Below are 11,158 nucleotides of genomic sequence, written 5' to 3' on the forward strand. Positions count from 1 at the left end.
TGCTAGACAGCCATTTTCAAGTCTTACCCTAGATTTTAATGACGATTTCAGTCAAAACTGTAACTAGGCCACTCAGGAATATTCAATGTCGTTTTGTTAAGCAACTCCAGTGTATATTTGGCCTTGAGTTTTAGGTTATTGTCCTACTGAAAGGTCAATTTGTCTCCCAGTGTCTGTTGAAAGCAGACTGAACCAGGTTTTGCTCTAGGATTTTGCATGTGCTTAGCTCTATTCTGTTTCTCTTTATAAAAAACAAGCATTGCCGATGACAAGCATATCCATAACATGATGCAACCACAACCATGCTTGAAAATATGAAGAGTGGTACTCAGTGATGTGTTGTGTTGTATTTGCCCCAAACATAATGCTTTGCATTCAAGTTTATTTCCGTGACAATTTCTTTTGGCATATTACTTTAGTGTGTTATTGCAAACAGGATGCATGTTTTGGAATAGTTTTATTCTGTACAGGCTTCCTTCTTTTCACTCTGTCAATTAGTTTAGTATTGTGGAGTAACTACAATGTTGTTGATCCATCCTCAGTTTTCTCCTATCACAGCCATTAAAAAACTTCTTGATGCACGGATCCCTTTAGTGGGATAATTTTCGTAAACAACCGCTGAATTGCAGAGCGCCAAATAAAATAATATATATATTTTTTTTTATAATCATGAAATCACAACTGAAATATACCAAAACACAGCTTAGCTTGTTGTTAATCCACCTATTGTGTCAGATTTTGAAAATATGCTTTACAGCGAAAGCAATCCAAGCGTTTGTAAGTTTATCAATCACTAGACAAAACAGTAAGAACAGCTAGCCGCAAATTAGCTTGGTCACGAAAGTCAAATTACGCAATCAAATTAATCGCTTACCTTTGATAATCTTCGGATGTTTGCACTCACGAGACTCCCAGTTACACAATAAATGTTATTTTTATTCGATAAAGATTAGTTTTATAACCGAAAATCGCCATTTGGTTTGCGCGTTATGTTCAGAAAACCACAGGCTCGTTCCGGTCCTGAAAGGCAGACGAAGATTCCCAAAAGTATCCGTAATGTTCGTAGAAACATGTCAAACGTTTTTTATAATCAATCCTCAGGTTGTTTTTAACATACATAATCGATAATATTTCAACCGGACGGTAACCTATTCAATACTAGAGAAAAAAAATGTCGAGCTACATCTCTCGCGCGCAGGAACTAATCAAAGGACTCCTGACACGTTTTGAAAAATCTCGCTCATTTTTCAAAATAAAAGCTTGAAACTATGTCTAAAGCCTGGTCACAGCCTGAGGAAGCCATTGGAAAAGGAATCTGGTTGATACACCTTTAAATGGAGGATGGGCAAGCAATGGAACAGGGATTTTTCCAAATAAAAAACACTTCCCGGGTTGGATTTTCCTTCGCCTGCAAAATCAGTACTGTTATACCCACAGACAATATTTTGACAGTTTTGGAAACTTTAGAAACTTTAGAGTGTAGGTAAACTTTAGAGTGTTTTCTATCCTAATCTGTCAATTATATGCATATTCTAGCATCTGGACCTGAGAAATAGTCAGTTTACCTTGGGAACGTTATTTTTCCAAAAATTCTGCCCCCTAGCTGAAAGAGGATTTATTAAACTCTGTAACTGTTTTAAAGTCACCACTGGCCTCATGGTGAAATCCCTGAACGGGTTCCTTCCTCTGGGTGTATAGTGACTGGGTGTATTGATACACCATCCAAAGTGTAATAATAACTTTACCATGCTCAAAGAGATATTCAATGTCTATTTTTTTTTTTTTTACTCATCTACCAATAGTTGCCCTTCTTTGTCAGGCATTGGAAAACTTCCTTGGTCTTTGTGGTTGAATCTGTGTTTGAAATGCATTGCTCGACAGGGACCTTACAGATAATTGTATGTGTGGGGTACAGAGATGAGGTAGTCATTCAAAAATCCAAACTATCCAAACTATTATTGCACACAGAGTGAGTCCATGCAACTTATTATGTGACTTGTTAAGCACATTTGTACTCCTGAACTTATTTAGGCTTGCCATAACAAAGGGGTTGATTATTTATTGACTCAAGACATTTCAGATTTTTATCTTTAATGAATTAGTAAACATTTCTAAAAACATTATTCTAATTTGACATTTTGGGGTATTGTGTGTAGGCCAATGACACAAAACATACATGTAATACACTTTAAATTCAAGCTGTAACTATATACACTACATGACCAAAAGTATGTGGACACCTGCTTGTCGAACATCTCATTCCAAAATCATGGGCATTAATATAGAGTTGGTCCCGTTGCTGCTATAACAGCCTCCACTCCTCTGGGAAGGCTTTCCACTAAATATTGTAACATTGCTGCGGGGACTTCCATTCAGCCACAAAAGCAATAGTGAGGTCGGGCACTGATGTTGGGTGATTAGGCCTGGCTCGCAGTCGGTCGTTCCAATTCATCCCAAAGGTGTTCGATGGGGTTGAGGTCAGGGCTCTGTGCAGGCCAGTCAAGTTCTTCCAGAGGCAGTTTGGAGCTTGGCAGACAATTTTTATACGCTACGCGCTTCAGCACTTGGCGGCCCCATTCTGTGAGCTTGTGTGGCCTACCACTTCGTGGCTGAGCCGTTGTTGCTCCTAGACGATTCCACTGCACAATAACAGCACTTACAGTTGACCGGGGCAGCTCTAGAAGGGCTGAAATTTCACAAACTGACTTGTTGGAACGGTGGCATCCTATGACGTGCCACGTTGAAAGTCACTGAGCTCTTCAGTAAGGCCATCCTACTGCCAATGTTTGTCTATGGAGATTGCATGGCTGTGTGCTCAATTTTATACACGTCAGGCATGGGTGTGGTTGAAATAGCCGAATCCACTAATTTGAAAGGGTGTCCAATTACTTTTGTTTAGATAGGGTATATATACATGTATATATATATATATTTCAAACATTTAAAAGTAGCAATGGAGACAAGATGCTAGAGTAAAAACATTTTCAGAGTGAGGACAAAATGAAAATCTGTCTCTTGAAAGAAAGTTGTTTCTTAGAAGCCCAAAGAGGCCATGGAGAGCAGAGACCGATCACCAGGGGCCTTAATGTGTTTGTAAGTGGACAGAGTGCTGCTGACCCTAAGTGTCCTTTGTGTAACACAATCACGAGCCTGCAATCCCGCTGACTCAGTGGGAAATGCTTCCGATTCCCTGCTCATCACTAGCACTCACTGCCCTTAGATTGACATGCTGTTCATGTTACTGAAATTTATGCTGTGCCATGGAAATGTAATGCCGGGAATCAGTTCTAACTGCATAGGGAATCGGGATGATGTCAACTGGGAACATTCCACTGGAGGGTAGTATTTCATGAGGTGGGAACATGTTGTTCAAACAAATTCACTGGAACCGACAATCCACTCAACCCAAATATAAATGAGGAATAAATGCTTGTCATGACTATCTGAATCATGTTCACACAGAAAACATGTCGCTCTTGTAGTATTCATATTATATTCAAGTCTGTTCGCATGGGCCCAGCAAGGTGCTGTATACACTTACAATTCCCCAGAAACATTTAGGAATAACATTTATTCATTGGAATAAATGTTAACAATAACAGCGTCAGAACAGTGTAACAGGCCTCCTGCCTGAATACGGACAGACAGCACAGTAGGGCTGAGAAATACACACCCCAGAACACCAGGGAACCACCATGTCTGGCCTGCCCTCTCCCTGTGCTGTGCTGCCTCACTATGAATACCCAGAGATGGGCAGTATTTCTGTTACATGTATTTGAAATTCACAATTAAGTATTTTGTCATTTGAATTACACTGTGCTGAACTACACCAATGTATTTTGTCATTTGAATTACACTGTGCTGAACTACACCAATGTATTTTGTCATTTGAATTACACTGGGCTGAACTACACCAATGTACTTTGTCATTTGAATTACACTGGGCTGAACTACACCAATGTATTTTGTCATTGTTTTTATAACACGGAAAACTTTTCTTTATAATAAAAAAAAAATAGCGATTCACATTTTGTGCCCCCCTCCTTTTACCCTGCATTGGTATCAGAAGTCTGATGGCACTATGGTGTGATAAGAACACCTGCTAAATGAACTACATAGACACTGAGTGTACAAAACATTAAGAACACCTGCTCTTTCCATGAGATAGACTGACCAGGTGAATCCAGGTTAAAGCTATGATCCCTTATTGACGTCCACTTCAATAAAATTCACTTCAATCAGTGTAGATGAAGGGGAGGAGACTAGAGGTCGACCAATTAATCGGAATAGCCGATTAATTAGGGCCGATTTCAAGTTTTCATAACAATCGGAAATCAGTAATTTTTTTTACACCTTTATTTAACTAGGCAAGTCAGTTAAGAACACATTCTTATTTTCAATGACGGCCTAGGAACGGTGGTTTAACTGCCTTGTTCAGGGGCAGAACGACAGATTTTTACCTTGTCAGTTCAGGGATTCAATCTTGCAACCTTACGGTTAACTAGTCCAACGCTCTAACCACTTGCCTCACGAGGAGCCCGCCTGTTACGCGAATGCAGTAAGAAGTCAAGGTAAGTTGCTAGCTAGCATTAAACTTATCTTTAAAAAAACAATCAATCAATCATAATCAATAGTTATAACTACACATGGTTGATGATATTACTAGTTTATCTAGCGTGTCCTGCGTTGCATATAATCGATGCAGTGCGCATTCGCGAAGAAGGACTGTCGTTGCTCCAACGTGTACCTAACCATAAACATCAATGCCTTTCTTAAAATCAATACACAGAAGTATATATTTTTAAACCTGCATACTTAGCTAAAAGAAATCCAGGTTAGCAGGCAATATTAACCAGGTGAAATTGTGTCACTTCTCTTGCGTTCATTGCACGCAGAGTCAGAGTATATGCAACAGTTTGGGCCGCCTGGCTCACTGCGAACTAATTTGACAGAATTTTACGTAATTATGACATAACATTGAAGGTTGTGCAATGTAACAGGAATATTTAGACTTATGGATACCATCCGTTAGATAAAAGACAGAACGGTTCCGTATTTATTTCACTGAAAGAATAAAGGTTTTGTTTTTGAGATGATAGTTTCCGGATTCGACCATATTAATGACCTAAGGCTCGTATTTCTGTGTGTTATTATGTTATAATTAAGTCTATGATTTGATAGAGCAGTCTGACTGAGCGATGTTAGGCACTAGCAGGCTCGTAAGCATTCATTCAAACAGTACTTTCGTGCGTTTTGCCAGCAGCTCTTCGCAATGCTTCAAGCATTGCACTGTTTATGACTTCAAGCCTATCAACTCCCGAGATTAGGCTGGTGTAACCGATGTGAAATGGCTAGCTAGTTAGCGGGGTGCGCGCTAATAGCGTTTCAAACGTCACTCGCTCTGAGACTTGGAGTAGTTGTTCCCATTGCTCTGCATGAGTAACGCTGCTTCGAGGGTGGCTGTTGTCGATGTGTTCCTGGTTCGAGCCCAGGTAGCGGTGAGGAGAGGGATGGAAGCTATACTATTACACTGGAAATACTAAAGTGCCTATAAGAATATCCAATAGTCAAAGGTATATGAAATACAAATTGTATAGAGAGAAATAGTCCTATAATTCCTATAATAACTACAACCTAAAACTTCTTACCTGGGAATATTGAAGACTCATGTTAAAAGGAACCACCAGCTTTCATATGTTCTCATGTTCTGAGCAAGGAACTTAAACGTTAGCTTTCTTACATGGCACATATTGCACTTTTACTTTCTTCTCCAACACTTTGTTTTTGCATTATTTAAACCAAATTGAACATGTTTGAGGCTAAATTGATTTTATTGATGTATTATATTAAGTTAAAATAAGTGTATTGTATTGTTGTAATTGTCATTATTACAAATAAATGTAAAAAAAAATCGGCCGATTAATCGGTATCGGCTTTTTTTGATCCTCCAATAATCGGTATCAGTATCGGCGTTGAAAAATCATAATCGGTCGACCTCTAGAGGAGACAGGTTAAATAATTATTTTTAAGCCTTGAGACGATTGAGACATGGATTGTGTATGTGTGCCATTCAGAGCATGAATGAGCAAGACATAATATTTAAGTGCTTTTGAACGGGGTATGGTAGTAGCTGCCAGGTGTGAGTGTGAGTGTGTCAAGAACTGCAACCCTGCTGGATTTTTCATGCTCAACAGTTTCCCGTGTGTATCAAGAATGGTCCACCACCCAAAGGACATTCAGCCAGCTTGACATAACTGTGGGAAGCATTGGAGTCAATATGGGCCAGCAACCCTTTGAAATGCTTTCCTCACCTTGTAGAGTCCATGCCCTGACAAATTGAGGCTGTTCTGCCGACAAAAGGGAGCGCAACTCAATATTAGGAATGTTTAAGGTCCTAAGCTCTAAGTTCCTCAGTGTAACACATCGCTAAAGATCTATCATGGTCCAAACACACCAACACAGTTGTGAAGAGGGAATGACAGGTGGCTGAAAATATTTGGCATGGGACTTCAGATCCTCAAAAAGTTCTACAGCTGCACTATCGAGAGCATCTTGACTGACTGCATCACCGCTTGGTATGGCAACTGCTTGGCATCCGCAAGTCACTACAGAGGGTAGTGCCTACCGCCCAGTACATCACTGGGGTCGAGCTCCCTGCCATCCAGGACCTCTATACAGTGGTTCTTCCTTTAAAAGTTGTACTGCAGCACAGCTTGCAGGATGCCGCATAATTCTATGGCACGTTATTTAAGTGTCATCCATTGTTGCCAGAAGGACGCAATTTACCACAATATGCCACCATCTACCACAAACGGTAGCGCCATAAGCTCAAACTTTTAAAGGAAGAACCACTGTACCAGGCGGTGTCAGAAGAAGGCCAAAAGAATTGTCAAAGTCTCCAGTCACCCAAGCCACAGACTGTTCTCTCTGCTCCTGCTCCTGCTCCTGCACGGCAAGCGGTATCAATGCATCGAATCTAGGTCCAAAAGGCTTTTTAACAGCTTCTACCCCCAAACCATAAGACTCCTGAACAGCTAATCAAATGGCTACCCAGACCACTCTTTTACGCTGCTGCTAATCTCTGTTTATTATCTACGCATAGTCACTTTAACTATACCTACATGTACATATTACCTCAATTTCCTACATTGACTCTGTAACGGTACCCCCTGTATATAGCCTCGCTATTGTTATTTTACTGCTGCTGTTGAATTATTTGTTACTTTTATTTGAACTTCTATACTCCAACACTTTTTTCTTAAAACTTCTTAAAGCATTGTTGGTTAAGGGCTTGTAAGTAAGCATTTCACTGTAAGGTCTACTACCCCTGTTGTATTCGGTGCATGTGACAAATACAATTTGATTTGATTTTTATCTTATCTTTTGGACCCTTGATGCAAACTGAACTTCTCACCAGCCCTGCAAAAACACTGCAACATGAACTACTGAATGACTGTGAGAACATTGATGCTGTCCAGGCTAGCTGCTTCAATAAATAGACTTTAAATATACAACTTTGCCCTTTTGTAGACCCTCGTAAAACTGTAATGTAAACACGCTTCTTCCATTAGTTGCAATGGGCCCATTTCAATGGACCGTGCCAGATACACCAACATTGACAGAAAACAGTAGCAAATAAAAAAAGGAGTGTGCAATTTTCCAGGTGGTCTGCCCTTCAAGAGTTTGTAATTGATTTGACAATTTACGTTGTATACATCTGCATCTGTTGCAACAGAGATGAAATAAATGATGAAAGGAAGTTTATGACGTAGACAGTCATGTAACATACATGTTTTCCATCTCTCTCAAATTCAACATGAAATGCAGAACACACAGCACCCCTCTGTCAAAAACGGTTCTCTCTCTCGCTCTCTCTCTCACTCTCTCACTCTCTCACTCTCTCGCTCTCTCTCCTCTGCATTCATTGGCTGTCATCTCCCCAGAGCTGATTGACTTCCTGCCTCCACTTTGAAAAACAGTTAAGTTCCCCTGATTACAACCGTTTCCTTCCTTCCTCCATCCCTCACAGTGCTGCTGGCTCAGATGGATACATTATTTACTCAGGCCCTGCACCCACAGTCACAGCGATGTGCATCATACAGTGGTGAAAGAGTGCTGAAAAAGCAATCTGGCTCAATCTAGAAACTGTTTTCCCTTGAGAGACGCTTTCTGGTTACATGGGTTTGTTTGGTGAGTGGGATTTCAAAACGAATGAAGTCCGAAAAGACTTCAAATATATGTTGTGTTTGTTGACAGTGTTAAGCGGCATTTACTCCCAGAGTTTTAACAGAGCATTTAGAGTTAATCTTAAGGCGTCAATCAGCAGTAGAAACATTAAGGAGCTAGAAAAAGAGCTGCCATGTCTATCGGCGTCATCTTGATTTGATTTGACAACAACAAAGAGGTTCCCCACCCCTAGTTCGGTAAAAAGCTAAGGGATCGGGCTGGAGAAATGTAACCTCTTTCAAATTCATAGACATAGCTATGGACTCAAGGACTGACCATCCATGATATCAAAATGATAGTTTTAACCATGTTTGTTTACATTTTCTTTGTTTACAAATGTTGGAGTAAAACAAGCTTATATTTTGGGTTCTGATGGGGTATGAAATTAACAAGTTGCATTAACAAGTTATATTCTTCTAGAATCAATGGGTACATATAATGAATTTATAAGTCAAAAATGGATGTAGCGACTCCTGATTGCGACTTTTAACATTTAAAAGACTTCCTCACATAAGAACACTACATCTAATCGAATCTAGCTCGAATCACCCCACTATGAGCTGTATTTAATTGGTGACAAATGCACGTGTGGGGCTATTGCCAAGTAGATAGACAATATTTCAAAATATCAGGTGTGTTAGGTTACCTAATAAATTATCAGAAAAGTTGCATGGTATTGTGGTCACGCATATTAGTTTTTCTACATAAAATCAACATACAAAACCTGCCGTTATCGTGAGAATAGCTTGTCAAGATCTGCCATTAAGTTTTTGCCAAATCTAGGCTCGCGACATTGTATCCACAGTTCGTCACTTATTATTACACTGTTACAATGCATCACCAAAGCAACCAGTGGCAGTGATGCATATTGAAACAGCCATGAAAAACAGTGACAGTAGAATTATTGAAACATTGACATACAAATCTTACCGATTTTCCTTGGAGTTCGTTGGTATTTGTCTCGAAGGAACGGAATAGTCGCTTGTTTGAGATAATTAATAAAGAAATATCTATTTGTTTTTCTTCGGTGAAAGTGAAATTGTTGGTCTTGGAAAAAGATGGCTGCTCCTCGGCTGGAGTCGATGATGTAATCTGAATTTTAACCCTTTGATGTGTTCAATAGAAGTGTTTATTCCTGCTCCATCTCATTCTGAATTCAATAAACCCTTCATAATTGTTTTAAAATCACTGCATAATTTGTAAATGTTTGATATACAGTCAGGTCCATAATTATTGGCACCCTTGACAACGATGAGCAAAAAATACTGTATAAAATAAATAATACAAATACTGAACGATATTGTATGCTCCAAAAAAATGGGAAATAAAAAAAAGTACTAATACAATTGCTCACAAAAGGTGATTTTGTTAAGCAAGTATTAAAAACAGTCGAAAAAGATTTTGGCACCCCTGGATTCATAAGCAGAAAATAACCCCATATCTCCTTTAAAATATGGTGGTGGATATTTGATGTTATGGGTTATTTTGCTTCCACTGGTCCTGGCTAGGGCAATGTTAAGGTCATCGGCATCATGAACTTTACCCAGAAAATTATGCACTTTTACTCCATACATTTTCCCTGACACCCAAAAGTACTCATTACATTTTGAAATGCTTAGCAGGACAATAAAATGGTCTAATTCACACGCTTATCAAAAGAACATCCCTGGTCATCCCTACAGCTTCTGATCGGGTGGACTCACTAAACACATGCTTTGTTTGTAAATTATGTCTGAGTGTTGGAGTGTGCCCCTGGCTATCTGTAAATAAATAAAAACAAGAATTGCATGCCTTCTGGTTTCCTTAATATAAGGAATTTGAAATTATTTATACTTTTACTTTTACTTTTGATACTTAAGTATATTTTATCAATTACATTTACGTTTGATACTGAAGTATATTTAAAACCAAATACTTTTAGACTTTTACTCAAGTAGTATTTTACAAGTAGATTCACTTTTACTTGAGACATTTCTATTAAAGTGTCTTTACTTTTACCCAAGTATGACAATTCGGTACTTTTTCCACCACTGATATTTGTATTATTTATTTTATACAGTCTTTTTTGCTCATATTTATCAAGGCTGCCAATACTTTTTAAACCTGCCTAGAAGTTCAGCATCCCGGAGTCGCCTCTTCACTATTGACGTTGAGACTGGTGTTTTGTGGGTACTATTTAATGAAGATGCGAGTTGAGGACTTGTGAGGGGTCTGTTAATCAAACTAGAGACTCTAATGTATTTGTCGTCTTGCTGAGTTGTGCACCGGGGCCTCCCACTCCTCTTTCTATTCTGGTTAGGGCCAGTTTGCGCTGTTCTGTCAAGGGAGTAGTACACAGCGTTGTTCCAGATCTTCAGTTTCTTGGCAATTTCTCGCATGGAATAGCCTTCATTTCTCAGAACAAGAATAGAATGTCGAGTTTCAGAAGAAAGGTCTTCGTTTCTGGCCATTTTGAGCCTGTAACCGAACCCACAAATGCTGATGCTCCAGATACTCAACTAGTCTAAAGAAGGCCAGTTTTATTGCTTCTTTAATCAGAACAACAGTTTTCAGCTGTGCTACAATAATTACAAAAGGGTTTTCTAATGATCAATTAGCATTTTAAAATGATAAACTTGGATTAGCTAACACAACGTGCCATTGGAACACAGGAGTGATGGTTGCTGATAATGGGCCTTTGTAAGGCTATGTAGATATTCCATTAAAAATCTGCCGTTTCCAGCTCCAATAGTCATTTACAACATTAACAATGTCTACACTGTATTTCTGATCAATTTGATGTTAATAAATAAAACAATTGCTTTCTTTCAAAAACAAGGACATTTCTAAGTGACCCCAAACTTTTGAACTGAACGGTAGTGTATGTGAATTGATATCAGAACACAGAATTTGAACAGACAATTATTTTTTATTTGACAGATTTATCAGTATT

The 11,158-nt window shown here is 39.0% G+C and overlaps 1 protein-coding gene across 3 annotated transcripts in view; it reads right to left on the reverse strand.

The window, feature by feature from the left end:
• The window catches only part of LOC139540664 (myocardin-related transcription factor B-like), a 65,149-nt gene extending 55,847 nt beyond the window's left edge, over nucleotides 1-9,302 (reverse strand). For all 3 annotated transcript variants that reach the window (XM_071344698.1, XM_071344620.1, XM_071344535.1), the window contains exon 1: nucleotides 9,157-9,302. The gene's annotated coding sequence lies outside the window, so the exon portion shown is untranslated. The remainder of the gene's footprint in view (nucleotides 1-9,156) is intronic.
• Between the last annotated feature and the right edge of the window lie 1,856 nt (nucleotides 9,303-11,158).

This window comes from Salvelinus alpinus, chromosome 1, assembly GCF_045679555.1.
Source record: "Salvelinus alpinus chromosome 1, SLU_Salpinus.1, whole genome shotgun sequence".
NCBI classification, from domain to species: Eukaryota; Metazoa; Chordata; class Actinopteri; order Salmoniformes; family Salmonidae; genus Salvelinus; species Salvelinus alpinus.